We start from the raw sequence: 25,863 nt of genomic DNA on the forward strand, positions 1-25,863 counted from the left end.
CCTTATTACAACTCAGATTTTCCAAGAGAAAACAAGAAACGAATAGGAACAATAGTTTTGCTGCAGAACACAAAGAAAAAAACCCAAACACAACACGGAACTATCTTCATCCATCCATTCACTGATATCACATGCAACATATATTTTATAAACTATAGAAATAACCATACTAAGCATCAGATCATCTTGTTGCAGCTCACAGGGTAACAAGTAAAAAAAGAAAGGTATGCAGACATGGTGAAAAAAAAAGAAACAAGGGTTAGGTCAGTCGGTGTATCTACATGTGCGATTAGCACATAGCAATAAACTCCAAAGCAATTTGTGCTGGAGTTTATTTCTCCCGGGTGCAGTGGTTAGACATGTACCGGGGAACGCAGCACATTGAGCCAGGGCAAAACAGCCCTGGGCTGGCAGAGAGCCCAGGGGGACCAGCCTGCCAGCCCCAGGGCTGCTCCAATCCAGCTTAACATGCTGTGGAGGGGCTAGCTGGGACACGAGGGTACCACAGTGTGTGGTTAGCCAGCAGGCAGCCCCAGCACTGTAGCACCCTCATGCCCTAGCCAAGCTCAGTCACCATCTACATGTGCATTTCAGCACACACAACTACTTCACTGTAAGATAGTACTTGTCCTAGACAATACTATCCTACAGCAGAATTAACTCATTTACTGTGCCCTACCACAGGCATATGTGTAGGTGGTAATACTTTACTGTGGAGCTAATTAGTCAGCTGCACAATAAAAGGCACGTGTAGATTCACCCAGTGTATAATAATGGATATTTTACATGGAATAAATTCTCTTGACTGAGAGAGAGAATTAGAGTATATTGCTATTGAATACAGAGAATAAACTGTTGACCTCTGAAAACTTGGTTTTTTTGTGAGGATGACAGTGTAACAGAGGCATTGCTAGAGTAAAGACACAATATGGTTTCAATGCAGTGTGCTAAACTTGAAGCACTAATGTTTGACTGAATATATTCTTGAGCCATTTCCCAATTGGTATTCAACATGCCAGTTGTTTAAACAGCAAAAAGTGACCTTTGTAAAGTCCTCTTCTTCTGCTGACTTTAGCTTGAATAACATGGCTTGCCTTTATCAAATAATGTTTGGTCTTTGACAGTTTGGTGGAGAAAATTAAATCTAAATATAGGAAGATAATATTCTGTAGTTTTATACGTAAATTATTTTATTTGTATTGCACTTCATCTTTTGGAGACATCACCACTTCCCTTGTTGTTGTTGGACTTCATACCATCTGTTGTTTACCAGAATAATTAGATCAAATAATCATTCAGATTTATTGGAATCCTTACAGCTCATTCAACAGATTTCCAACAAAAGTCTTAGAAATTTGACAAGGTAATATTTGCCTTTTCCTTTCCCACAGAAGTATATGTGAGTTGCCTGCTCACCCAGTAGTACTTTTCCGCATTGTCCACTGGCTTCAGAAATAGGTTTGATAGCTGACTCAGTTTCTACCTCTCAAAGGGTCACTAGAGTAGAGAGGGAAAAGTTCTATGTCACTCAGTAGTTGTCTTTCTAGACAACTGAAAAGAATATCTTGTTTTTGTCTACAGAGAACATAGAAAAGATTTTCCCTGAGGAAAGTCTTGAAGAGCTATGATTATTTAGTCTGGAGAAGAGAAGACTGAGGGAGGATTTGAATACAGTCTTCAAATTCCTGAAGGGCAATTACAGAAAGGATGAAGACAGGCATTTCTCTGTGGCCATAGGTGACAAGACTAGAAGCAATAGACTTAAGCTGCAGCAGATAACATTTAGGTTGGAGATTAGGAGGAACTTTCTGACTATGAGGGTAGTCAAGCATTGCAACAGGCTACCTAGGGAAGTTGTGGAACCTCGATCCTAGGAGATTTTCAAAAGCAGGTTGGACAGACACTTGGCTGGGATGGTTTAGTTGGGGACAATCCTGCCTTGAACCGGGGCTGGACTTTGTCTTCCAGCCCTTGTTTTCTGTAAGCCTACAACGGACTAAATTTAGGATCTTGTCCAGAAACCATTGTTTGTAGCTGAGTCTGGACACTTTGGGAATAAGAGACGCTTACTTTTCCATCTTGCAACACAAGTCAACTTATAAGTTACTTAAAGTAGGTTATGTCAAAAGCTATCACCACATGCCACATGGTAGCCCAACTGTACTCAAATCACAGTGCCCCATTTGACTCAATGGGCAAATCCACACATGCAAGCACATGCGCTTGCAGCAGCTCAAATACAAGCGATGCAAATTTGAGCCAGGGCTTTTTGCTTCAGTGCACATGCTCGGACATGCACTTTGTTGTGGAGCCAATTGTGCCACTTGGGGCAATATAGCCCTGCCTGGTTCCTCCTGGATCTGCAGCCAGGGGGAGCTAGAGCCCGGGACCAGCACCTGTGCTGTCTCCAGCAGTATAAAAAGCTACCCTGTCCTGGCCCCAGCAGTATAAAAAGCCACCCTAGCAAGTAGCTCAGGGCTACTAGCTCTCAGGAGCTTCTCGGGCCTAGCCAATTGGTACCTGGGGATACTATCCCTTGTGCCAGCTGGACTGCTGAAGAATTCCCTGCACCCTCGACCCACTGCAGCAGTCTGGCAGTGGGGGCTGCTGTCTGGCTGTGACCTGCTGCACACCCACCAGACCTGGATGGGGACTGCACAGCCAGTAGAGGCATGTGCCCCTCTGGGCCAGCTGCCAGTGGACCGCGGTTTCAGGGTTGGCCTTTGTGCGGTACTACTGCCATTTGTGCCCCCTGCCTGGCCATTTGGGCAGCTATCACCCCTAGATGTTCCTCCACAAGTAAAACAAAAGACCAGTATAAAGACAGAGAGCAAGAAAGAGACAGTGATCAGTTGGACAATGTTTTATTGATATATCTACAGTGTTAAAGCAAGTCTCTTATCATAATAAAGTGAACTCTAATTACGTTTCATGAATTCATGAATACATGTTTTGCTGAGCTCCCACAAGGCGATAGCCCCCACACAAGGGGTATGTCCTCCCAACAGGGGATTCAGAACTCTCACAAGGGGTTTGGCCCCCCAACAGGGGGTTCAACCCCCAAACAAGGGGTTTGGCCCCCCAACAGGAGCTTCAGCCCCCCCACAAGAGGTACAGCCCCCCAATGGGGGAAAAATGGCCCCCACAGGGGCTACCATCCCCCTTGCAAGGCCCACATGCCCCACCCCAGACCCCCAATTGTTGCCCCACATGGCCCCATCTCCCACCAGTTCCTGCAGCCCCCCCAATGGCTGCCCCAACCAGCCCCACCCCCACACCTCCAGACCCCCCAGTGGCTGCCCCACCCAGCCTCATCCCCCAACTTGCACCCCACAGGCCCCCATGGCTACCCCCACAACCCCAGGCACCATCTCTTTAAAAAAAAAACAAGAAAAGAACAGGAAAAAAATGGGGAAAAAAGCCTCTGCTTACCTGAGAAGCAGGGATGGAGGAGGGCACCAGGGCCTCCTGGCAGAGTCCCCTAGGCAAAACAGGAGAGTGGAGGGGCAGGAGGGCCCAGGCTGGTCCCGCAGTGTGCAGGCAGGCCCCAGTCAGCCACATGGCAGCTCCAACTGCTCACAGGGCGGAGGGGGTTGGTTTGTTGTTGTTGTTTTTTTAACTATGGGGTGAGAGGCAGGGATGAGGTGAGCTTGGGGGGAAGGGGCCAGCCCCTGCAAGTTTACAGCGCAGGGAACATTTTCTTGTTCCCACACATGCCTGTTGCCCCACCTCAAAGGGGTTTGAGGCGGGGCAAGAGGCATGTGCATGCTCACGTGGACGCACCCAATGAGTCCCAGCCTAACATACCATATCTAGTGATACTGTTATAATTAACTTGATATAACTTTGACTTATGCCACCCCTGTAAATATTTTGTGGTCACAATTTTCTGGAGTACAAAATGTGCATCTGACAGTATGTGAAACTCATTAAATAAATGTAAAGTTGGCTGTGCCAAAGAATACAATGCTATGCTTCTGGCATCATAATATTTCTATTCTGTTCCTACTGCATCCAACACAAATGTGTTTAGCCCCATTCCCTACTGCCACTCAAAAGGGTGGAAGGCATCCAGTCTGATAGGAAAGGGGTTCCTTTCTTGAAGGGTTAAATCAGGGTCAGGGTACTTCTCTGTGGTATGCTGTACCATGTCAGTATGAACATTTTACAGGCAACACAGTTTTTGAGAAAGCAGGCATGAGTTCTGAAATGTTGAGCCTGAATTGTCAGGTTGAGGTTTACATAAAGCAGATATCTGGCAAGACTGCATATCTCCTCTGCAGGCCTCCTCTTGGGAAACAAAAAATGTCTTGAAACTTATATGAAATAAAGAATGATTACATTTAAATGGTCAGGTCACGGAATACATCAGCAACATTACAGGTACTTTGTAATGAACTGTATAGTGATGATAAAAAAGGAGTAAATCTGAACAATTTAGCACCCACACTATCACCTATGTTTTAGTAGATCAGTGTTTAAGCATGTGTACCAAGCACTGGGTAACTTATCACTGGAATAGAACAGTATTGGAATTAGGCCACATGCTACCAGAACTCAGGTGTAACATTTCATAAGGGAGCTCTGACACCTTGAGAAACAATCCAGGCCTCAGTGTCACAGAATACCATCTTTTTATAGAAAATGTAGGCCTAGATATTCTATGTTGCTAGCTACTCTCTTTTTCTCAGAATGTTTTGTATGCAGTACTGTAGTCAGAGTGTGGGACTTGGGAAGAGAGCAGAGGCCAAAGTGGCATAGCAGTATCAGAAGAGCTCTTGCTGGTTGACACTACACCAATAATAAATGATAAAATTTGTCACATTATTCCAGTTAGTAGAACTGAGGCACAGGGTTCATTTAGAGTCTAGCATTGGGCCTTATCATGAAATCCCATTTTGACACTTATTTTTTTCTCCCATGGCGTAAAAAACAAGGCCTCACACCCAAGAATAGAGGGATGGGCTGAACCATGGAACCAAACAGGGACAAGCATGGGGACAAAATAAGAACAAAAACAAAGGACTGGTAGATCTACAGATGTCACAGCCAGAGGAAATGAGCAATTCCCATATTCTAGGTTTAGTTTAACAATAACCTTCATGTAGCAAAAACATCCTCTCATCATTGCATTGATTAATATGGAAGCACCAATATGTGGAAATTCAGCCAAACTGACTCAGATTGATGTTAGCCTATAAGGTTTGCCAAAGCCATATACTTTTTCACTATTTTAAAAAACATTAATACACACACACACACACACATATACATACATACATACATACATGCATACACACACACACACACGACTAACAAAGATAGGCCTCTGGATATGAATAATAATATAAAATCAAATGCACATACCTACAAAGGGCGTACTTTCATTTCCAGTAAGGAAAGACTCAGGAACAGGGCCGGTCTCAGGGAACACTGGTATTTCTCCCTACCCGTGTCATAATTAGTTCCCCTTTTAAATCCCTCTTCTCACTACCCACAGACTCTTCAAGCCCTGCAGCAAAGAGCTGCAGCATTCTCCTCCAAGGGGACTCCAAAACTGTAATATTATACTATGTTAACTGACATGGAAAGGATGCACAAGGCAATTCACAAGGCATTCACAGAAGGAAATTCTCACTTTCCACCCCACCTGCCCAGAAGTTGAGAGCGTAACCTCATCAACACTCCTAAGGTCTCTCAGCATGACATACAAGAGCCTGAGGGTAGGTCTGAATGTAGGCCTTGCAAGTAGCAATACAATGCAATAGTACTGACAGTCATACCAACAGGGTGTAATGAAGTAAAACAGTAACATGCAATGTATAAATATTCTGTGTTTACCTTTTGCTACAGATCTTGTTTATATAGACCAGCAGTGCTCAAATTGTTGGTCTTGTGGGCCAGATCCTGCACCAGCTCAACTCTGCATGCCCAGATCCAGCTACACACTGGAGCAGCATCATGTGCCAGCACAATCTGGCACTCAGGGCCACTTTATCTGGCCTGTGTGGCTCCCTATGGGTCTGAAAACTTGGCAGCATGGGAGTGGCAATTAATGCCACTGCTACTCCCCCACTGCTAAATTTCCAGACCCACAGGGAGCCCCCTAAGCTGGATAACATGGCTGCCTGGTGGTTGAGCACCCCCCTTACAGACAGTATAGTCACTGGACCTCTGATTTATGTTTTAGCAGAAGGCACTTCTTTAGGATCCATTCCGAGAGAAGACGCTCATCCCCAGCTCCCGATGAAATAAGTGGAAGTGATGGCCCTTTGCATTTGACAGGATGGTCCTCTACTAGGCAAGAGAACAGGGCAGTTTAGAATAAAGGGTTTCTTGCGAGGGTTTTTGCTAACATACAAGTTTAATAAACAGGTAAAATGGAAAAACTAAGTGAAGTCCTCAAATGGCCTTTCCCTTCAAGAAAAGAAAGATTCTTCTGAAGATCCTTTCCCACAAAAGGAAAGAAGTGTACTGTATTACTACCTCAGGCCTTCAGAAAGAGATCACTGAGAATTCATCTCATGCACTCATGGGAAAATAATTTCGCATTCTTCTCAAGGTACCTCTGGCAAACTGAGAGCTGCAGTGGTAAAACTACATTTGGCCTAACGTTAGAAGAAATTCTCAGAGGGTGCTTAACTTGTCCTCTAGATTTTGCACACCTTCTTAAGTTGTTACCAACTTAACTCTGGGTAAAGTTGCTACACAACTTACTAAATGTATAATAAAATGTACCATGCCATTAATTGAACAAGAGGCCAGGCTAGGGCTCCCAACAACGGGGTGTGCCCCCACAGCTGGAAGCCCTGTCAGTTGATCTGGGCTCCCAGCCATGGAGGTATACCATGTGCCCCTGTGGCTGGGTATCCTGTCAGCTGATCAGGGTTCACAGCTGTGGGGTCACATGGTGCACCCCAGGGATGGGAGCCCAGATCAGCTCAAGGGGGGAGAGGGAGTGTACGGGGGGGAGTGGGGAATCATGATCCAAGTCTCCCCTTGCATCAGAATCCAGGCTCCCCCTGCACCACCAACAAGGCACAATGGGATCTGATGCTGGATCCCACAATCATGTCTCCTGGCACGCACATATGGCATGGCAAAAGGCATGATTGTGGGGATCCCATGTCAGATTCCATTGCACCTTCACTTATGTGTCTGCCACAGACCTTAGACACGTATTTTTTCAGGGCAAATGAAAAAGGGCTCATCATGATGATACTAGAGTTGCTAAACAGACCAGAAAGAATAGATCAACTACGATATGGAAATAACAAATTGCACTTTGCATGCAAGTCAGTTAGGCTAGGGAAAGAAATTATACATAAACCAGTAAAAGTGATTGGAAACTGGTTTAAACCTGCAACAAAGCAGAAGTTCAACACACATAGACCAGTTTCAAAATGGCTGAACCTAGTTTAAAACAGCATTGGATGGATATAGTATCAGATTTAAATCTGTTGAGGTTAGATTGGTCTATTGAACTTCTGTGCCAGGTCTCCTTCTGAATCAAGTTAGGTGACAGTCCACCAGCATCCCAGGATGTGTTGTAGCTTCCCCACTAGCCCCCCTCACAAAGTGAGCAGGATAGCCTCCACTTACACTCTTCTGCCCCTAGGCTGTTAGAGATCCACAGCTTCTGATCCCCAGCCCTATGTCCTGCCTGCATTTGTCAGCCAGGCTGTATGGGGGTGGAGAGTGGAGAACTACTTGGGGTGGGGTGGGCTTCTCCCCTCCCCCATTGACTGATTCAGGTAGGGCTGAGGAATGCAGTCTCACCCCTGCCAGGTGTTGTGGGGGGCAGGAGAGCATGAGAGGGAGGGGAGAATATGTTCCCCTGCTCCAGCCTGGCCAGTCAGTGGGGGACGGGAGAAAGCTCCCCATGGCACACCTCCCAGTGGCTGTGGCTGGGTGGGGGGGCAGAATGAAGGTCTCCACTTGCACCCCTCCCCACATTTCTCCCTTCCCTCCCCTTCTCCCGACAGCTGGAAAGGGGTGGGGCTGTGTTCCCCAACCCATCTCAGCAGTGGAGAAGAGAAAGCACCCACAGCATGCCTGCACAGCAGTTCTGGTTGAGGAGGGCTAGGGCAGGGGTCTTTGCTTTCCCCCATCCTCCCTCCTTCCACCACCACAGCCATGGGGGGCTTGGGCTGGGAAGATATTCTCTGCTGGCTCTCCCCATCCCTGTGCCTGACAGCAGGGGGTGAGGGCATGTGCCCAGCAGCCAATCAGGCATGGTCTGCTAATCAGCTGGGCTCAGGTTCCTTCAGCAGTGTCTGACATGCTGGGAGGTGTGCAGGAGTGCCTCCAACCTGCTGACCTCAGCCAGTGCTGGCACCCTTGTCCCCCCTCACCCCCACCCCCCCACATGTGTTCTGTTACTTCCCGATCTAGTCTTTGCAACTTAGAGAAACCCATGAAGGTTTGATTGATTCTGCCCTGGGGTTTTTGATGGTCTGTACTTAGTCATAATTATGTGCTGGTCCAAAATTTCCCATCAAAACTGATTTTGACAGATAACTGTTTTTTTTACATAAAAGTTTCTTCAGGGAGGAAAAAAAAGTGTCTTCTTTCTATGAAAAAGTTTTTGTTTGATTTGAAAGGCTAAATGCCTACAAATTAAAAAAATGTTAGTTTCCCCTCCCTGATTTACTTATGTATGCACACATATAGCTTGCATGTGCAAAAACCTGGATGTAAAATCTATAGAAACCTAGGTCATTTTATGTTAATTACCAGCTAATTCAGGGTTTTTTTTCTAAACAACACAAATACTTTTATGGGAGTTTTAAGGCAAGTTTTTTCTCTGGTTGATTTATTTTAGATTGGCTAGGCTTTTTCACATTTAAAATCCAAATAAAATACAACCTTCAACACAAGACCTCTTGAATGGTAGAAAGAAAGAAACACAATCTTCCTTTGACCATCAGAAACCAAACTGGAGGACTACATTTAATACAATTTGGGATTTTCTACTCTACATACCGCTCTTTGGCAAAATACAATTGTTGTTCCTTCTCTTGAATATGCTTACCTGTGAAATAATACTCACTAAAGAGAAGTATTTTTATTAAAGAGGTCTATTTATCAAAACCAGAAGCGGCACCTTTAAACAGTAAATAACTTCCACCTTTAATATTGACAACAATAAAGATGCGGACAGGAAAGCTTTCTTTACCACAGTGCTAATGTTGAAGAACAAAATTCGCCAGGTAGCATCATGACTGTCAACCAGATTTCCATGCAAACAATACAAACTTTAAATGGCTCAGGGACCACTGGGCTCAGCTTTGTAAAGAATTCATGAAGTGGTGTTGCACAGGCATGCTACCTTGATATGATTTTCAGTGCCTGAAGCTCTCCATCTGCATCTGGCCTGGCTTGTTACCCTTGACATTGATCTATCCTTGAGATATTATCTATGGGCTCAAGAGTTTGAGCTTGAAGCCAAAGCTTAAAAAAAAAATTACTGCAGCCTCCCCCTCTCAGATTGATGGGCTAGGCATTTAGTCTCTTTGACTAATGAAAGTAGCCACTGCCTATTTTATTTTGAAAACATGGGCTTACTGGAGCCATTGCAGCTGGTGGCTGGAAGAGAAGCACGGGGAGGGGGTAAAGGTAGAGGGTTTAAAGAAAAAAACTGAATAATAGCAGGGCATCAAAGAGCTCTGCTAAAAATGGCCAAGAGCACTTTGTGGTGTTTGATATTGGTTTATCCAATATATTCAAGAAGAAATCCATTTCCTTTTCTTTTCCTTTTTTTTTCTCCCCGTTACTGGACTTGCCAAGACCCCTCACTGTGCTTCATTTCCATTATTCTTTCCAGTCTACTTACTTTACTACCAAGTAGGTTTTTTCTGCTCTTTTTTTAATATAGTCTAGGGTATTTTTATTCCTTCACGCTTGATAGTAATTTTCTGCAATCTCCTCTGGCCTTTGTGGCCATTTACAATGATTAGCAGTTTGCAAAAGGTAATGAGTTTCTATCTTTTCCATTCTCTCTCTCTTTCTTTTTTTCTTTCTCCACCCTGCTCCCTTTCCTGGCAGTCTTTCAGTTATTCAAAATAAACAGACAACTGCATAATTAAGAACCTTAATGCCAACAAGAAAATATAATTGAGCCTTCTAGATACTGAGGAAAAAGAAAAAGCTCAATAAGTGTTGCTACATTTTCTTTCAAGTAATGGGCTGGGATTTTTTTTATTATTATTCCTACTTAATTTCTGTTTAGGAACAAAAGAGTTTTTTTAGAGTGAGAAAGAGGAGATGAGTGATTTTAGATTTGCATTTTCTGTTCACTAAAGGCTTACATTTTACTGAATATAAAAAAGCTTTCCATCTTACAAATGAAAGCATCTGTTCAAATGAGAAAAAACACTTGAAAAAACCATCTTTCTCTAAAAAAATAATAATTATTCTTCTAAAGCCTTTCTGCAACATTCAGAGGTCAGTAGAAAACATTTAATGCTCATTTAAAGGTGCCCTTTTTACTCTTTGAAGCCCGCTTCTAGGCTCTGGATAAAAAAATCATGTCAAACAGTTTGTTCCTGTTTCATAGAAAATAGCTTGACTCTTTGTAAAGTCAGTAGGAGCTTTTTAACTGGCTCCATTTTTTGTGAAGCCTTTTTATTTGGAATGCCACATACTATACAGAAAACTAGAGAAATATATTATTGTTATTTATTGCAACAGGGCCTAGAGTACCTAAAGCAGTGCCTATAAAGACTGGGACATCACTGCAAGGCACTGTACAAATGCAGTCCTGAAAAGCTCAGAGTTTAAACGGGGTAAACAAAAAGTTTAGGGTTGAATCCAAGGCACTGACACCCCACTTCAATTCTTCCTCCACTCCTGCAGTCCACAGAAGCTGAGGGTTGAATCATGGCAGAACTGAGCTTCCTGGCCCCTCTTTCCGAGCTAAGTGAGTAATCAGCAGTATTTGCCATATCCTGACATCTGCAGAAGCTAAGGGTCAGATCCTGATATCACTCCCGTTTTCAGAATCCTAGATCCACTCAAATACAGCCGTGAAGCAATTACTGAAGATGGCAGAGCTAAGAACACAACCAGGTCTCCTGAATCGCAGTCTAGTACTCTAAACCAGTGTTATCCAATTGGTGGCCCTTGGGCCCTGGCAGCAGCCTATCCCACTGCCATGTGGCAAGTGTGTACTGGGGGCCTCCACACCACCTGGACAGCTGGCGTGGCAGAGGATAAGGAGCCATGTGCCACTGTCACTGCAGCCAGTACGGCAGCTGGGCCACTGTAGGGGGGTGGAACTGGCACAGCCCACATGGAAATGCTGGGGAGGACCACCTCCTACAGCACGTAGCCCACATTTAAGTGCCACATATATCCTCCGGCTGCATAACAAGACAACCTTGTTGCCTTCCTGTAGAATGCCCAATAAGCTATAGATTTAGCAGTTACATATAAATATGAATACATATACAGGTTTGCATTTCTGGATTAGCATTTATATACTCACGTTATGTATACTCAGTAGGCACTGAAATGTAAAACACCCACAAATCTATGTCCTAAGGGTTGTGCCACGTAAAGCCAATGCCTTCTGTTCTGATAGTTTGCTGAGTGAGTTGACAGAAACCATCTCTACATCTCAAGGTCATGCAGCATAGAGCTCACAAACGAAGAGGAACAAGTAAGAAGGTAGGTTTAAGCCATCTTGGTGATCTCTTAAGTCTGAATTGCTGTAGGGAATGGAGCAACTCCTCTGCATAATTTAGACCGCCCTGAGACTCCATCTGAATTAGAGCAGCCACCCAGTGCTGCAGTTTCAGCAGCACTTGGTGTGCATGTCCCTGCATGCCAGGGCCTGCAAGGCAATAACTGAAAGGAAGCTATGTGGCTGTTGACTGCAGTGCCTTTACTTACTAGTGGGATCCTCCTATGATCAGGTATGCAACTTCAGTCCTTTCACTCAGCATAAACAGTCAGGGCAGAGGTGCCAATTTAACCCCAAGAGCCAGGAGCTGGCAGCTTGGTATTCTGGCAGTCAGTAACTTGGTAACATCTCCAGTTTGCTGCTAGTCAGCTTGGCAACCATACTTGATCCACTGAAGCCACTGGCAAAAGTCCCAGTAATTTAAATGGGAGTGCAAGGAAGTCCTTGTGTGGGAGAAAGATTGAATAGTGAAAAGATAAGGAAGACAAAAATGTAACTCTCTCAGTCCAGCCTCACAAAGCAGGCAGTTACCAAAGATAACAACAAGGAGCACTTCAAAAACTTTTTACAAAATGAAAGAGAAGGAAAGCATTCCAAACTCACCTGCTTTTAATCATGATGACTGAAGTGCAAGGTGATCTTATATGACTGGATATACATTGTGCCTATGTCCCTTTGAAGAAGTGCTTTTCCCATCTTACAGAATCACTGAGTATTGTACCAGGCATCCTTACCTGCACAAAAGGCAACCACAGTTTCATCAGCTCAGCATCAGCCTTGTAACCTGAAGAGTGAAGGATACTGTGAGGTAGAGCTCTGCTTTCCTAATTACACTGGCCAGCAATGAAAGATCAGAGAAATGGGACCAGCTCTGACTCCAGCTCTCAGAGAGGCTCTCCAATGGAGTCCTCATCCCCACAGAAATGCACAGTATCTGTATGTAAAAGACAAAATAGGATCTCATCCATACCTACCAATGTAACAGTAGTTATCCTTGTAAAAGGTCCCATAGAAATTAACAGAAGAATCTGTTGTTTTCTGTGGTTTTTTTTCTTTTTTAACCACTCCACAGATTGATTCATAACAACTAAGGAAAGATTTGCCTTGCATCTTACACCCAGAATATTTTAATCACAATTTCTAAAGAAGCTTATTGCACCCCAACAGGAATTTGTACAAAATAATTGGGATTATACCAATAAGAAGTTTCCATGAGCACATAGATCAAATTTCACCTACAGGCTTCACTCAGAAAACCTCAACAAGAGTAATAAGTTTGTACTCATCATGAGAGCTGTTTAGAAAATAGGTGCATTTTTATTTTTAAAAAAAAGACTAAAAAAAGAAAGAACTCCACATCTTGGTCAGACATTAAAGACTTTTTTGACAGTGCTAAATTTTTCAAGGAGAAAAGACACTTTTTGTAAAGAAAGATCTTTTCAGAGACCAAACTGTGCATTGATAAACAGTTTTGGGGGAAAATTTTCAACCAAGCTACTAATCACACAATATGAAATCATTCTCTCCCCTCTAAGAAAAAAAAATGGTAGACTAAGCTACTAGGGTTTTATCAGCTTTAGTTTCCATTTGGAGAATTATCAAAAGACAGCGAGAAAAAAACCCTGTTCACCGTGCCATTGCAACAAAGTTTAGTGCCTGGGGGAAAGTGCGCAGTGGCAGCTTGCCCTCACCCTGTGCACAGATCTGGGAGGCACACATCCTGTTCCCCGCCACCCCCCCCAATGCTTGCCCGGGAACTTAGAGGGAGAAAATCTTATTTAGGGGGGCTGAGTAAAAAACTTAACTTAAAAGATATTTCTACACACATACACACACTGCCTAGCACACACTTACTTGCTGGGCGCTGCTTCACATTCCTGGCTGCCTGTAGGCTCTGGCTTCTCATCTGTGTCTGTGTGTGCCCCTCCCCGCTGCTGCAGCTGCCCAGACCCTGCACCCAGGCTGATCTGCTGCCCTCTGTGCTGCCACTGCTGCCCCACATTTGGGGGAGGCTAAGCCCTGGCCCTCCACCGCCTATGCCCAGGAGTGTACATGGCAGCCAGAGCCACCCTTCTCCCATCCCCTTCCCCCCCCTCCCCCAAAGAGCCACTCGCAGCTCCATCCTGTGCCCTGCCTTGGCTGGGCAGCACTTGTTAGCGACACTTCATTTCGGCGCTTGGGACGGTTGTCCCACTCACCCCCCACTTGTTACAGCACTGCCTGCTCAGCATCTCCAAAGGCCAGAGTGGCACTGGCAACCTGCTTGAGGGTGCTACTAGAAGGAACCATTCAAATCAGTGTATCGCCATTATTAGCGCTGAGAAACAGAATTCATACAAAATGCTTAGTATATTTCAAGGACAACTACTATTTGCAGGAAAGAGGAAGGAAACAGAAAGGGTGCAACTCAAATTGTAACTACCATCATTTTATTTCTATTCCTTATTACCAATTAAAAAGGCACAATTCAGTCCAACACGCTTGCTGTACTCTTGCAAACAAAAATATAAGAACAGCTAACACTTGTAGCACTCCCAACCCAAAGACCATTGACTTCAACATATTTCTTTCAATGGGAAGGTGAGTGGGATTTGGCTTGAACTTTACATGAAAGCATGCCTAAAAGCTTCTCTTATTTTTCAATGTGTATATAAGTCCAATATTGCTTTCTCAACTTTTTTTTTCTTTTTCTCCCCCAGCACGGTTCTAGTTTCCCAGTTTTCCCAGAATTGTCACACTGAGCTCTCCTGGCAGCACTCACTTGTATATCAAGGTCTGGCCTGTCTCATGTCACTTTACCACATGTTCATGTCTGCACACGCTTTAGCATTACAATAACAGAAACTTAACACACTGTAAACAAACCCTATTGTTTTCACCATCTTGTTAAGCCAATTATCATTAGCTTTAACATCACAGAGAGGATGAACATGCTACAATTCAGACAGAATGATTTTCCTATTCTCCTACTGATTTTTTTTAAACATTGCTTGACTGAATAATATAACAAGTCTACAGACCAAAGTCTTCCCAGTTGGATTCTTCTAAGTCCATTCAATGCCATCTGAGAGAAATGGTTTGCACAAAATAGTCCTTTTTCAGAATCTCAGCTTTCATGGATAGAGTATCGCATCTGGTTAAAGGGATTTGAATTCTTTCTTCCTTGAGTCATTACAACATATGTTGCTGAAATGAGTTACCAAGCAATCCAATTCACTGTATACAACACAACTATCCATAGCATTGACCTCCCTACCTTTTTTCTCCCATCTAACTCCCAGGAAGCCTCCTCTGTCAGGCAGGGTTGAATCAAAGCAGTCTGATACATGAAGGCTCTATGATCCAAAGCCATGCCATGACTTTTTCCCTAGTCTTTGTTGAGGTGGCAGCAGAGATACACAATTTGGGAACCCCTGCCATAAAGAAGAACATCTTTTCTCCACTGCTGCAGAGAATAAGATACATGACAATGGACTGAAATTGCAGCAAGGTAGGTTTTAGATTGGGTATCAGAAAACTTTCTCTATTAAAACAGTGAAGCCGTGGAATAGATTACCTAGGGAAGTTGTAGAATCTCTTTCACTGGAGATTTTCAAGAAGGAGCTGGATAAGCATGGGTCTAGAAGTAGCAGTTCCTTCAATGTTTTGTGAAGAGTAACAGTTGAAAGCCCAAAAGAACCCTCCCTCTACCACAAACACATCAGTTGGAAATGACAAGAAGAGCTCCGCAGCCCTGAACAGGTAAAACATGGGAAAGGACCATGCTCAGCAGCAAATGGATGAAGCACCACTCTATAATTAGCTTGGTTATGAAAGAAGATTAAAGGATCTGGCATAAGTTTGTGGAGGGTACAGCACAACATAAATATGTGGAGTTGTGTTTTTTGGTCCTGAGGTTGCAGTGCTGAGGGAAGGGTGGGGGTTTTTTTCCTTATGCTTCTGTGCTTTCTGGTTGACACATGGGGCTGAGGATTTTTGTCCTTGTTGCTAACAGGCATCATGGAGTTTTTTTCACCTTCTTCAGAACCATTGCATGTTGGCTGGGGATTTTCACTGGGGCTCAGCTGTGTAGGGATGAGCCTAGGCACTAAAGACAAAGCAAAAGTGGTGACTTCAGGTTGCTGCCATGTTCACAATTGTCCTGGCAGTGGCTACTTTTTTTTTTCTCTCACAACACCCATCCCTTCCACAAACACAAGTTGCCCTTATTGCCCCCACTTAGTTACTCCACCGCTGGGGTATCCTGATTCTCCTGCTGGGACTAAAACACTTAAGACTTGCTCTTCCACTGAGGTCAAACTGATTGCCACACTTGGGATCATGAAGGAATTGTATCCCTTGATCAGAACAATATGGACTAAGGGTGGGGATTGGAGTGGAGTTGGGCTAATGAGGGGACATTGCTTTCCATTATAACAGGAGACACTGTCTTCTTCCTTGGATCTTTCAACTGTATTTTAATAAATTACTTTTTGTCCTTGCAGTGTCTTGCTTAACCTGTGGCAGGTTAAGGTGTTCTTGGCCTTTTGAGGCATCATGCCTCATAGTTGGGAAAGAGGGTTTTTTATGCAGTTTTAAGAATAGGTTAGACTTATACTTGTATAGCAGTGATTATTCACCAGGGTGCGAGGGCACTATTAGATGTGCAGACATGATTCACAAGGTAAACTCAGAGATTTCAAATAGGAATCCATAGTGTTAAAACCATTTTGACCTGTTTGGGTCTTTCTGAGATTTTTGCAAGAGAAAAAATAGCTTTATATTTTTTCTGTAGTCATAAATAAATGAAAACTAAGAGCTAGCATTTTCCAAGGAGTACCTTGAGTATAGAGAGGGGTGCTTCAAGTCTAAAATGGTTTTTGAAAGCCACTGTTGCATAGAATGGTTTAATAAGACAATCCTATCTTGAGCAGAGAGTTGGACTAGATGACCCCCCAAGGTCCCTTTTAGCCCTACCTTTCTGTGATTATAAGTAAAGCACACAGGAAATAGTTATACCTCGAGTCACATTTTCTAGGCCTTTAAAAAGAAAGTCAAAGATGACATTGTGATCTCACCATGTGACTCCAGGATCTTGGGCTCTAGACTCAGGTCAGCAGTGCTTTTGCTTTAATCCAGTGCTTCCCAACCAGTGTGCTGCGGCACAGAAGTGTGCCGTCAGAAATGAGCAGGTGTGCTGTGGAATTTTGCCATGGCAATGAGCTACAATAGATATGAAGATGGGGAATGCTTTAGTAGGTGTGCTGCAGAAAATTTTTATTAATGTAAGTGTGCCTTGGGCTGGAAAAGGTTGGGAAACACTGCTTTAATCAATGCTACCACAAGGGCTTTTGTAGACCTTTCAGGTTAAGCCTCAGGGAATGGTATCCTCTCTCATCCTCAGAGATAATCCCCTCTGAGGCACAACAATCATCACTTTGCTCACTCAGACATACCAGGGAAAGAAAATTTCACCACATATTTTACATGGATAACAACATATCTTTAGAGATAAATGTTTTTTCCAGAAAGATTTTGTGCCTTGTTATTAATTGAACCAAAAGGCCAAGGAATTACATTTTTTATAGTGCTAATTTTTGCATAATGACAACAATAATAATTTCTAAATATGTATCTTGCTTCAGTAACTGTACATATGAACATCTGAAAAGAAAAAAACAAATAATATCAGCATATAAATCACAATCAGTTAGGACTTCAGCTCCTTAAAAAATCCTTTTGAAGTCTTTCATGCTAAGCCTATGAGTAAAACAACAGGTCAGCATTCAGACTCTAGCTCATGGATATTCATCAAAACAAACAAAGAAAAAGGACAATAAAGCATTACACAGTTTAAAGCCTGGTATTGTATCAGTTGACTAATAAATACCTCTACATGGGCTGTGTTAGTGTGGAGTACATTTCTACACATCAGGTTATAAAGAGATAGAAGACAAGCCTTGTATATGCTATAGGACATGTGAAGAAATAAATTATAATCTGAAAATCATTATTGCAAATCCTAATATTCAGATGAATGCACACACTCTCCACTCTCTTTTGTCTCAGAAATTTGAATGAATCACGATCTGTATTGTAGTGTGTACATATGTGCATGTCCAGAATAGGAGGAAGGGGAAAAGCAATAATTGCATTTTTCTGGGCAAGATTGAGAAGAACTGTTCTCAAGGAAAGGAATCAAATAAGACTGAAATTTCCTTTCTGCAAAAGGTTCTGGAATGTGAAACAAGCTTGAACTGTCAGACTTCATTGTATTGGTAAAGCTTTACTATGTAGGAAGGAAGATCCATAGAAAGACAAGAAAGCCTAAAAGGTAAAAGGAGCATAGTACTTTAAGAGGGGGAATAAAAGGTCTGTATGAAGGGGACAGAGGTTATCGTGTCATAAAATAAATGTGCTGAGTCTTGAAATACAAATCAAAAGTCCTAGCCCTAGCCAAGCTGGCCATCTGGCTGACCAGGATGGAGACTCTGGCCAGGAGGGTCCCTGGGGACCGTGGGGCCTTTTTCCTGAGTTTACTCCATTCCCGCATCTAAGCAGAGTACCACTGGGTAGTAGCCGCTGGCTCTCTGGCCTCTTTTGAGAGCCTGTGGGCACTGGCCAGGGTGCTCTGCTTGGTGTTCCCCAAGGGTTTACTCATTTTGACCCTCTGACCACACCAACACTTCCTTTTTTGTCCCCTGCAATTAGTTGACAACTGACTAGAACTGGCCAAAACTCAGAGATTCCATTACATTTGAGATATAGCAAGAAATTTTTAAAAATCATAAATATTTCATTGAATAAGAAAAAGTCCCAAAAATGCCATTCAGAATACTAAAAACACTTGTAGGTTCCCAAAGTGAAATGTCATAAATCAAACCATTTAATTTAGGCTAGAAACAACATTAATCTGTTTCTCCAGCAACTGCTTAGGTGCCTACTATGAGTTGTATCACAGCTCTTTCCCCTCAGTAAGTCAGATACCATGGTCAGATGACTTGGATGATGCACCACAGCACTGAAGCCAGAGAGAACAGCTCAGTGAATCATGGGAGATATAATCCAGCCAATAAAGGAAAATGGGAGCATGAAGCACATTATTTCCTTAAGAAACCATGGCTGCTTAAGAAGACAGATTTGTATCATATACATCTGAAACTACATACTTCAATTTGGTTTCAGTTTGGGTTTACCCAACTCAAAACAAAAATGAAAAAGAGTCAAACATTTGTAGCAAAATCAATTTTTTTTCCTGGGGAAAATTTTAGCTTTGCAGAAACTACATTTTCCTTTTTTTTAATATTTCACTGGAAAATTTACAACTGTCTGCAACACTGACAAGAAATAATGGCTTCTGAGAAAAAGCAAGAGAAAGGTCAAAGGCATGGGTTGCCAAACCTATTGCCTGTGGAGCCATTTGAGCCAGCCTGCAAACATGGAGCTTTGATGTCATTCACCAGAGGCCTCAGAAGCAACACTGAACACTCTCCCATGTTGCCACAGGTAAAAACTGGCTGCAGGCACTCTCCCCATACAGCCTCAGTGAGAAGGTATGGTTCCAGCAGCAACTAGGTCTTGAGCCCACCTGTCTCTGACCCAAGCTAAGTCATTCCAGCCCATAACCTGAAAAGGCTGTCAACTGCTGGCCAAAGGGATTTAAAAATTTGCCCTTCAAGGGAAGGTTGAAATAACTAGGTTCAGATTTTGGGATAGGTTACAACGAAGAAGAAGAAAATGACTTTTCAAAATTATTCAAAAAGGAAAAATGTGAACCATGGAGATGAATTCTTTAGGAAGCCACATGTGGCATGACTTGAAATAACAGGATAAAATTAAGACAAGTGCAGGATGGATATTAGGAATACATATATCAGGTATATTTGTCTATCAACAATCTCCAGTGGAAGAGGCAGAAAACCCAACAGTTTGGGACTATTACAGCTACACTGAAGATGAGCTACTAGAAAATATCCTAGGACATTGTCCTAAGATCTACTAGGACATTTTCCATCTCTTATGCCTATGATTCCATTATAAAGCTGGGTAGAAAGAAATTGAAGCTGAATATTTATTTTATCTTGACAAATGAAATGATTGGTGCCAGTTGATGAATTGGCTACTGACTGCTGAAGATACGGATATAAATAAAAACCAATGCAGTGATTATCCCTAAGAAAGTTAGACAAGGCAAACACTGCAAGGTGAGGACACTACCATGTGTCATCATCACACCGAAGGATGTAAACTAAAACCTTAATGTCTAGTCATGACAGAAGTTCTTGATACTGACTCCATTAAATAGAGACCTTCTAGTTTGGAAGTATTAAGAACTAAGAATGAAATAAAGAAACATTTTAATCAAAAGTAATCAAAAATCAAACCTTTACAGGAATTGATGTACTGTCAATGAGTATTTTTTTTTATTAAAGATCATTTATTTTATCATTTCATCCTGCCCCTCCCCCCTCCCATATTTCACCAAAATCCCTGGTTACATCTCTGTCCAAAAGGCCAGGAATTTTTAATGAGTACAGTAGTGTACATAGGTTAAATTCTACTTACTGGCAAAAGTGAATGTGAAAACGTGAAATCTAGAAGAATTGTATGGTTTTTGAGTTTGCAAAATTAAGGTATTTCCAGTATTTGAGTGAGCATTACGACTGATACCACGGTTCTTTGCAGGGTTCTAGCAAAAATTAAAGAGCGAATATGCCATTTTTTTAAACCAGGTTCAGTTTCATTTTTTAAGGAGTTACTGAAATATTACAGATGCTTCATTGTTGATCTGGTTACAGTATTAGAGGCCCTTCACAACTGTGTTATGTACTTAAAGGAGAACCTATAGTATATGCATCAGATTAGTTAGCCTCAGATTAGGCCTGTAAACATTACAGTTAAAGAGCCAGGCCACACTGTTCATGCAAACTGCACATGATGTGGTTGCATGCAGTTATGGAGAAGCAGGGCTGTATTTCATTCTTGCCAATGTATATGGAGCTTGAAACTGTTTGCAGTGGCAGAACAAAATAAAACAACCCAAGCCCCTCCCATCCCACCAAACTCTTTGTCAAGGAACGGAGGAATGTAAAGAAGTAGATTCAGGGAACTACTAGTACCATAATCTGCTCTAATTTGTTTTAAGGGCCATAATCCAATTCCTGGTTGCTAGCTGCATGGGCAATACTAGTTTCCGCTGCTGAATTTCCCTTGTGTTTGGCGACACTGCTGCATGACAAAGGAGAGAGGGGGAGAAAAATCCATGCAGCCCCCATCAGTCAAACAGACAGAAAATTGAGGAAAGAGCAGAAGTTGTTTAGGACTGTCTAGCAAGTGACAACTGCTTGATTGGCAGGAAGCCATGCTAAGCATGCTGTGCCTTTAAAATAGGTGTCTATGTGGGGCCTGGAATATATTCAAATCAGGTTGCATCAAAAGCTGTTCCAGCTACTTAGAAATCACTTAGGGTAATTAAAAGAAACCTCCAGAAATCTGTTTTTGTCTCTCAGTAACCAGACAGAACAAAATAACAAAAATCAAGAAATGATTCAAGGTCAATTTTAAGGTATTACTTACCTTTTCTGTATTTAGATTACACTTAAAATGCACATAGTATAGTACAAAGTCACTTCAAAAAGTAATGGACCAAAGGCACTGCAGAAGACGTGGACCCTTCCAAATACAGAAGTACTTACCCGTGTTAAATTGCATTTTAAAATACATACAGGGACAGATTGAGCAGAACAGCGATCAGACAAAAGCCAGACTAGACAGGCAAACTATCAAATTCTGGCCTCCCATTCACCTTGCCTCCTCCTCAGGTTGGGGTATTCTGGCCATGTATATCATGAATCTTCAAACCCAGTATATGAATGTTCTCTAGGGTGCAGATACACACCATACAAGCAACTACCCTTAACTGGGCACCATATATTACACGCTTTAATATTAGGATTTTCACAATACCCTCAGAATCTTCATACAACCTCAATTCAGTTTCTTAGCTCGTAAAAAAGGTATAGATACATGGAGGGAAGATAATTTAGTAAATGTAAATTAAGTTTGTTCTTCCCAAATTTATTTTGTTTGAAAAGTGTACATTACTGAAACTGATAACCTGAGCAACAACAGGCAAAAAGAACAAAAGCAAAAACAAAACTTGCCCAAGCATTCAGAACTCCAGCAAAGCAGCTCTGTTCAAACTTCCAGCCACACAACTTCTTCATTAAAAAAGCCTGTGAAAGTTGTAAAACTGAAGCACTGGTAGACTTCTCAGATTCCGTGTTTAGGTAGGCAAGTAATAACTTTGATCTGCTTTGCAAACACAGTGAGAACCCACAACTCTTAATGCAGTACATCTTTTTGGATGCAAACTAAAATATACACTAGCAATTTATAATCTGAAATGCAAAACAGTGTGTGTGTGTGCGTGCGCACGCACGTGTGTGTACAATTAATATTTCAGTTATGAGTGAAGAAAATTGCATCAAATGCTGCATTATAAAATCAACATCCTTCTCAGAAATCCCAACCTGATGTATATAGTTTAGAAATTGCTTCAGTATCAATACCTAGTATTAATGCAGGGAGATTAATAATATAATCAGCATATTATATTCTTTCTACTGGAACTCAGGAAACTTTACAGAGTTGATTTTTCAAAGTTGAAGTATTGCATAAAGGGGGGGGGTGTACATGTGCATGCGTGTTACTCGAACCCTGTTACTCAGGCAAGGGGGAAAGAGAGAAAGAGAGAGAGGAACAGAGGCAGGGGCCAGGAAGAAAGAGAGGCCATGCAGCAGTGAGCCAGAACACTGTCCTTTTAAGAAGAAAACGTAGCTGGGAGCATGAGGGCACTCCATTTCCAGTCCACTGTATTATTCTACAAATGCTATTAGTTAAAGAAATAGAAGTGGCTCAGAATTTTAAAAATTAATTAAAAGATTAGACTGGTCTGTGAAAAGGAGGAGGAAGCAGGCAATGGGCACCCCAGAGTGCCCCTGGGCTCATCAAAAGCCTGGGTGGAAGCTGCAACAGAGAAAGGGGAAGAAGCGAGAGGTCCACCAGCTGGGGAATGGGAACTCCCAGAGGCCGTGCAGGTACATGGGAGTCTTATCTTGCAGACTGATGGGAACTCCAAGGGCTTGGAAGCTGAGAGTCTGGAAGGAGACGCTGGCAGCAGTGGCACAGCCCAACCAGTGATACTTGGATGCTAGGACTGAAGGGTAGCGTTGCCTTTTAATGTGCATTTCTCTTTAGGAAGCATTGCCTCAGGTGTATGAGATCCTGGGAAAGGCAGAGGATTTTTTAAGCAAGGCAGAGTGCAGGAGGTCATCATGAAGTGCAATGAGGGATAGAGCCCTGCCCCAAGCAGGGCAGATGCCAGAGAAAGGCTGGAAAACTGGGAAGGGCTGCAGCTCCTAAACCAGGCCCTGCACCTAAGACAGACAGAGCCCAGCTAGAGGAAAAAGGGGTCGAAGCCAAGGAACAGCTGAAACCAAAACCGGTGTTTACAGGAAGCAACAGACTGAAGTTAGTAAAGTGGGAAGCCTCCTAAATGTGATGTTGGACAACACCAGCAAGGCATAGGCATGACTTTGCACATGGCAGGTGATCACGATTAATGCCTTTAAGGCACAAAGTTGGATGGTGGTTCTGACAAGGATGATGCCCCTTACCCCCAACCCTGCTTCTCATGGATGGTAGCGTGCAAGTCTGGGAGGCAACATACTGCACTGGGCACCTCAATGTGGCCAGCCTTTGTCCTGTTACCAGTCTTCAACATCTTTAAGAACTTCACATTAAGACCACGTCATGGCAGGAGAGATTGGAGATAGAGAATAGACTGGGGAAGCCTAGACACAGGCTGATCTGAACATTAGTGGACCTTACACAAGCTGATTGACCAGTGTGGGACTGTTACAGAAAATATATATTTCTAAATACTAATGTATTTTACATGCATCACCATGGCAGTGTATGATTCCTGTAATCTTCAGCAGAGGCGTAACAAGGCATCTGGGCACCTGGGGCAGAAGAATGTCTGGAGGCAGCAGCAAGTGCAACTTCCAGCTGCTGCCATGACACTGATGGCACCTGCTGTTTTTCCAGTCTACCCTCCAAATTGGCACCTGGAGCTACTGCCCCAATCACCCTGCCTTAGTTACATTAGTGATCTTCAAGTGCTGACATTGCAAATAAGATTCTCGTTGGAGTCAGTGCCACAATAGGAAGTTTATATATCCTTGAACTGAACCACTGTATTATTCTACATATGCTATTAGTAAAAGAAATCAAAGTGGCTCATCATTTTAAAGATGAATATAGCAAACTAAGGAGGATTGATGTGTGAGTGAGCAGGCTCATTTTTAATGAGCTAGTATATAATGTTCATGCCCATTCTTAAAGGGGATGGGGAATACAAAATGGGGGTTTGAGCAAAATGAAATTTGTGAATGAGATTAAGAGATTATCTTTCCATTCTCCTGTGTCTCTTCAAACTTTTTCAAATTGCCTTAAATATGATTTTTTAAACTTTGTTTTTAAGCCTATCTCCAATGGAAACGAAAGTTGAAAAGATTTAAAAGTTAAATTCTTATTTTTTTGGAAGAAATTTAATTTCCAAATATTCTAATTTATAAAAACCACAAAGACGTTAAAAATACAAATTTTCCTCATAAAAAGTTTGCAAAACACATTTCCCCCTTTCTAATAAGGTTTAGTTGTCTGCAAGATATTCAAATAAGACAATGTACATCTAACAAGCTAGTTATTTCAAATCATCAACCATTCAATTTATATTTACTTCATTATTTAAGAATTATTACTGTAAATATCATATTAGAAATATCAAGAATAAAGTCCAAACAAGCAATTAGGCTGTGAAATCATTTCCTCTAATGAGGTGCTGGAAGCACTATTGCCTAAAGAATTTAAACTAGACTGGAAAAAGCACCTTAAAATATACAAATGCACAATTCTTTACTGACAGACAAATTAGATGAACTTCTACTCCTTGGCTATCTTAATTTCTATGCCTACATGTTGACAAATTGCATAACCAAGAGTTTCAAACTATTCCCTGTATGTGCTTTGGAATATTCAATGTATATCCTACAACAGCATAATTTATTCTAAATGGATTGTTAAATAGTTACAACTTGTCAACAACCTCTAAAATTACATGTATTCAACTCTGAGGGCTGCTCATTTTATTAGATATGATTTCCTGAGCTTATCTGAGCTATTCATAATAAAATGAGCAACTTTTACAATACAGTATGTGTATTTGCTCTACTCCGTTATATATTATAACTTCCATGTTCTGTAAATGCTTTGCAAATTATTTGTACAAATTTTAAAGTTGCTATGTACTACCCACCACATTGTTATAAGTATACCGTTTACTCCTTATAATTTGTATACAAACTCAATGACAGAGAGAGAGCACATGAGAGGAGGCATGGTTACTACCAAGGAAACTGAAATCGAGTATGGAGGATGGCACAACATATACTTGAAGAAACTAGTGCAAAAAAAGTTATGTATTCAATGGACAATATAACACAAAAGGCAAAGTCTGGCCTGTGGGTCGGACCAGGCCTGTGGCAGACTATGTTTCCCAACAGCCCCTGCCCGTGTCACTGTAGTTGGTTACTCCTGGGGTCTCCATGGATTTGGCACTGTGACAGTGTGGGGCCAGAGTTTCCATGGAGACTGGCCTCACCAGTGCTAGCAGGGCACGTGGCAAGCTGGGGAGCTTGGATCTTGTGGCAGTGACAATGTGGTCTGGAGCTGGGGCACACCTGTGATCTGCTACCCGCACACCCCGGGCAAGGGTGTACAAGCAGTGGATCATGGCTCTGCCCTAGCCCTGGACCATACTGTCAGCACTGCAAGATCCCAGCTCCAGCACTGGAGCAGCTCCCTGCTAATCACATGCCCTGCCAGTGCTACTGGGGCTGATCTCCATGGAAACCTGGGCCCCGCACTGTCATGGCGCTGGTGTTCCTGAGGTCCCCATGGAAACCAGCCACAATGAGCAGCCAGGGGCTGCTTGGAAATGGAGTCTGGCTACCAGTCAGATCCACCATTTTGCCTACCCTTGCTGTGGTCCTCTCACCATGAATATTGCTGCATAACTAATCCTTTCCAATCCATCTATACAGCTAAGTTTTCTCATCCAAGTTCTCATGTAA

At 42.5% G+C, this 25,863-nt stretch overlaps 1 long non-coding RNA gene across 1 annotated transcript in view; it reads right to left on the bottom strand.

The window, feature by feature from the left end:
- Positions 1-25,863, bottom strand: part of LOC149868959 (uncharacterized) — an 82,143-nt gene that overhangs the window by 33,744 nt on the left and 22,536 nt on the right. The window contains exon 2 of the long non-coding RNA XR_016441044.1: positions 12,290-12,420. This is a non-coding gene — a long non-coding RNA (uncharacterized LOC149868959). The remainder of the gene's footprint in view (positions 1-12,289; positions 12,421-25,863) is intronic.

Source organism: Crocodylus siamensis, chromosome 3, assembly GCF_052110815.1.
Source record: "Crocodylus siamensis isolate JL-2025a chromosome 3, ASM5211081v1, whole genome shotgun sequence".
NCBI classification, from domain to species: domain Eukaryota; kingdom Metazoa; phylum Chordata; order Crocodylia; family Crocodylidae; genus Crocodylus; species Crocodylus siamensis.